Source organism: Mytilus galloprovincialis, chromosome 1 (assembly GCF_965363235.1).
Source record: "Mytilus galloprovincialis chromosome 1, xbMytGall1.hap1.1, whole genome shotgun sequence".
In the NCBI taxonomy this organism is placed as follows: domain Eukaryota; kingdom Metazoa; phylum Mollusca; class Bivalvia; order Mytilida; family Mytilidae; genus Mytilus; species Mytilus galloprovincialis.
The window spans coordinates 4,933,757-4,939,166 of record NC_134838.1 but is presented as its reverse complement, the minus strand read 5'-3'; positions in this window follow the sequence as shown (position 1 = coordinate 4,939,166).

Genomic DNA, 5,410 nt, shown 5'->3' with positions numbered 1-5,410 from the left:
TGTGCTGACATGAGCAACACGACGGGTGCCACGTGTGGAGCAGGATCTGAATATCGTTCCGGGGCACCTAAGATTACCCCAAGTTTTGATGGAGTTACTGTTGCTTAGTCTTTAGTTTTCTATGTTGTGTTTTGTCAACTATTGTTTTTTGTTCTTTTATAAGCCATGACGTTGTCAGTTTATTTCCGATTTACGAGATTGAATGTCCCTCTGGTATCTTTCGTCCCTCTTTTAAACAATACGCAGAATTTTTATTCGTCTCACATTATCACATAAAAAAGTTGTGGTATGATTGCCAATGAGACAACTATGCACAAGAAAACAAATGACACAGAAATAAACAATTTTATTTCACAGTACGGCCTTCAATAATGAACAAAGCCCATACCGCATAATCAGCTATAAAAGGCCCAGAAATGACAAAGCAAAACAATTCAAAAGAGAAAACTAAAGGCCTAATTTAAGTTAAAAAAATGAACGAAAAACATATGTATAACACATAAACAAACGACAACCAACGAATTACAGGCTCCTGACTTGGGACAGGTATATATCAAAGAACGACCGAAACGTTTAATTATGCATAATTTAGTTTTTGTTTGTTTTTGGAACGGTTATATTATTAAACCGTATTTCTAACAAGATGCATTATCTATGGACGTAAACCCCTTTTGAAGATACAACATACATAAATTTATATCTTCGCAGCTATATTTTTTCACTATCCACTGTCGTTTTTGGAATTTGATGAATCTATATATTCAACATTACCATTTGATTTTTTTTTATATACATAAATCTTTACAATTGGTTAATCTAGGGAAGGTACATGTGCTCTGTATCTCGTCCCTTTGACCTTGTGGTTGCTTATGTAACAAACATCACCAAATTTAATATATGAAATTGTTATTCCGTAAAACAGAATTAAATATATCCACTAAAAATGGGTGACGCTTCCTATTTAGTTTACGTCAGGGAAATCCTTGAAGTATCCAGGTTTCCGTTTAATCTCCTACTTGTCACAGTAATTAGGTAACATATGTAAAAATTCACATGTACCAAATATTTGAGAAATAAGTAAATTCCTAGTGATAACTTACTTGAACAAACATCGGTATATATCATTATCTGCTTGTATAAAATAAAATTGAGAATGGAAATGGGGAATGTGTCAAAGAGACAACAACCAGACCAAATAAAAAACAACAGCAGAGGGTCACCAACAGGTCTTCAATGTAACGAGAAATTCCCGCACCCGGAGGCGTCCTTCAGCTGGCCCCTAAACAAATATATACTAGTCCAGTGATAATGAACGCCATACTAATTTCCAAATTGTACACAAGAAACTAAAATTAAAATAATACAAGACTAACAAAGGCCAGAGGCTCCTGACTTGGGACAGGCGCAAAAATGCGGCGGGGTTAAACATGTTTGTGATATCTCAACCCTCCCCCTATACCTCTAACCAATGTAGAAAAGTAAACGCATAACAATACGCACATTAAAATTCAGTTCAAGAGAAGTCCGAGTCTGATGTCAGAAGATGTAACCAAAGAAAATAAACAAAATGACAATATGTTTACTTATATTTCATATATATACAATCGGCTTATTTTATCCATTGTAAATATTCGAAGCCGGTGACACAAAACAAAAACCCTTAATATCATAGCTTCATTACATCAAAATATTATTGTCCCAACAGAATATATTTCTTACGAAATACATGTCATTACATCAAAGTTACCGTTTTTGCATGTATGCGATTTATTTTGTCCCCTATAGAATATTTATTTCATTTCTCGAGAAAAATAAAGATGGATGGAACCTTAGCAGTAAATATTATCTTCATATCGTCTGAACGATATAGTGAAATATGTAAATACCCTGCTACTACACCTACTCGCTCGGCTGGAATTTTAAACTCATAGGCTAGCTCAAATGCTACATGTTCCCCTACTCCTCAACATTATTCCAACTTCCAACCAAACCTGCAGTCTACGTACTCAAATACATGCTGCATGCCTAGTGATGAAGAATAAGCAAATAACAATTGTAAATAAAAAAAGTAGATGTGGTATGATTGCCAATGAGACAACTCTCCACAAGAGACTATAATGACAGAGAAGTCTTTGTTTTGATCATGGAAGTACTTATTGAGAAAAAAGTATACTTTTATTTCTTGAAACAAGAAACGACATTTGAAGTCAACCTTCAAGTGCAATTGTCCTCAAAAAGATGTTTGAGTGACCTTTTTACACTAAAAAGATATTTGAGTGACCTTTTTATACTGTGATCTTGCTAAAGTGCTAACCAGGAGCATATACATGTGCTCAATGTGCTATCAGGGATAGTTTAAAAAGAAATTTGTTTTGTAACCACAGGCACTTGTCTCAGAATGTTTTTCCTATATACCTTAATATAACATGAAAATGAAACAAGATCAGATAACTCCGATTATCATTTACTTTCCCATATAAAATTGACCAATCGGTAACCGAGATATATAAGGAGACATGACGCGTTTATTGCCAATTCATCAGCGGTTGGCAAAATTATTACGATTGACATACTTTGGTAGGATTGCTACGGATGATTCCGACAATAAATGTAGGCATGTTATACACCATTGTAAAGATAAATCAATTTAGATTTACAATATAACATGTTTTAGTGGTGTTGATAGCCTAGAAAGCGGCAAATAACTGAATTTCGTCACCGCCTGACATTTTTCTAAGTACCTTGTGTTATATTTAGGTATATAGGGAAAACAATTCTGAGACAAGTGTCTGTGTTTGAAACGTATGATTTAGCTCTTCTATATTCTTTCATTTATTAAAAAAAAACCAAATAGACTGATGAACCAGAATATAATTATTTCAAATGCTATTAAGTTTCATAAAATTATCGCCACGATTTATTTATTATTTATTCAGAAGACGTTATTGCATGACGGACAGTGTAATAGATCACCTTTAATGAGTATAAGATATTAGTTGGAGTCACGTGCACTTTCCGGTGATGCGCAGAATCCTGTTTCTTTATCTTGTGATGGTTTATCTCATTCGCTTTATTTTGTAGTCACAATGCAAAAAAAGAGTTTTTTTGCATTTGTTTACTGGAAATTGATGGGATTTTCTGATTTTTATTGGACTTCACTATTCACCCTGCATATATTTCTTCAACCTATTTTTTTTGTTACAAAAAAGTGTGAATTTACCTCTATTGTTTTAAGAATAATTATACTGACAGATAATTCGCACTATTTGTGATGTTCAATTGTATATAATTTTAAAGTAACTTTGGTTATATAATGTCAACCTCAGATATGATGGTTATGATTTGGTAAAGTCGAGTATTTTAAAGAGGTTAAGGGCCCTTTCCCTCGTATTTGTTGCAATCACAGATCAAAATCTTTAAAATGTCAAGTTATCCATTTAAGAGTCTATATCATTTACTTTAAAAAATCATCAGAAGGCAAAACTGAAAGCCTACATAAAAAAATGAGTTTCAATTGGGAGAAGTGCTGATGCTAAAAGACTTACATTTAAACATCTTGTTTTATTGTGAAGGAATACATAAACTATTGGTATGGACACGTTATGTCTTTTAATATCTTATAATAATCACTACTAGTAATTGCCATTTATGTTGTGCTATTGTTGTCATTGGAGACCTCATGGTGTTCTGTATTTGTTTCTTCTGTTGTTTTATTGCTGTTTTAGAAGACTTTGTGTTATTCTTTATTTGTTGTTTCTGCTGTCCTATTGTTGTCATTGGATACCTTATGTTGATTCTCTATTTGTTTTTTCTGATGTGTCATTGCTCTCATCGGAGACCTTATGTAGTTCCCTATTTGTTGTTTCTGTTGTGTCATTGCTGTTATCGGAGACCTTACGTTAATTCTGTTGTGTAAGTTCTGTAATAAAATAAACATTATGTTGTCCTCTATTTGATGTTTCTGTTGTAGTATTGCTGGCATTAAAGACCTTATGTTGATCACTATTTCTTGTTTCTGTTGTTTGATATCTTATGTTGTTCTCTATTTGTTGTTATTGTTGCGATATTGCTGTCATTGGAAATATCATGTTGTTCAAAATTTGTTGTTTCAGATATGATAATGTTGTATTTGGAAATCTTATGTTATTCTCTATATTTGTTGTTTCTATTGTGACAATGCTGTCGTTACTAACTTTATGTCGAGCTCTATTCCTTGTTTCTGTTGTGTTATTGTTGTCATGGGAGACCGTATGTTGTTCTCTATTTGTCGTGTGTGTTAAATCTGTCATTGAATATAAATAAAAAATCGATTTCAGCATAGACTTGTGTTTCGTGTCATTGGAAGCTGCTTCATGAGTTTATACCACATACCTTCTTTTATAAAAATATGGAAAATGATTTATTTTTTGTAAAAAATATCATAAATTTTATATTTTTTATTTATTTACAGTATATTCCTATCTTATCTTTTGCTTGTTTTACATCTTCCTGTCCGCCACTGTTTTATCTTTTATCATGAGTTATAAACCATTTATCATGAGTTCAGCCCTCTTTTCACTGACTTTTAGTTAATTGGCTTGCGTATATATGACGTGGAATGCAATACTATTCGACTTAATTTCTATATATTATGTTGATGTACAGTTACATCTTGAACCTCACTGAAGATTTTCTCACTATTTATAACTTGCCACTTTTTCCTTTCAGTATATATTTTTTTATTATGAATGTTTGTTGTTGCCGTGATGCACATCAATTTGTTCATTGGCTTTTCTAGATTTTGTTTTCTGGGCTTTCTGTTTATGACGTCTTTTCCTACCCTAAATCTTTTGGATGATGGTTGTGTAATGATTGATAATTTAATGGTTTGTTTTCATTCGTTTAAATATGCTTCGATCTATATGTCTGATCTTTACGTAGTGTCTTTTTTGTTGTCGGGATGTAAAAGTACCCGGCCACGTCCCCTCTATGTTTTTGCTAGAGTATCCATCTGATGAGTTAAGCCTTGTTGAACTGACTTTCATAATTGGTTCTTATGTCGTACTGTTTCACCACTGTCCGAAGTAAGGGGAGGGATGGGATCCCGCTAACAAGTTTAACCCCGCCACATTTTATATGTATGTGCCTGTCCCAGATCAGGAGCCTGTAATTCAATGATTTTGTATTTTGTTGTGTTACATATTTATTTTTCGTTAATTTTTTGATTCATAAATTATGCCTTTTCTTATCTACCTTGAATTGTTTCACATTTGTCATTTCGAGGCCTTTTATATCTGATTATGCGGTATGGGCTTTGGTCATTGTTGAATTACGAATACTGTTATGATATTGTAATTATTATGTTTATTTATGTTGGCCTAATTTGTGTTGTATGGCCTGATAGTTGTTTACCAAATAATCTTATAATTGT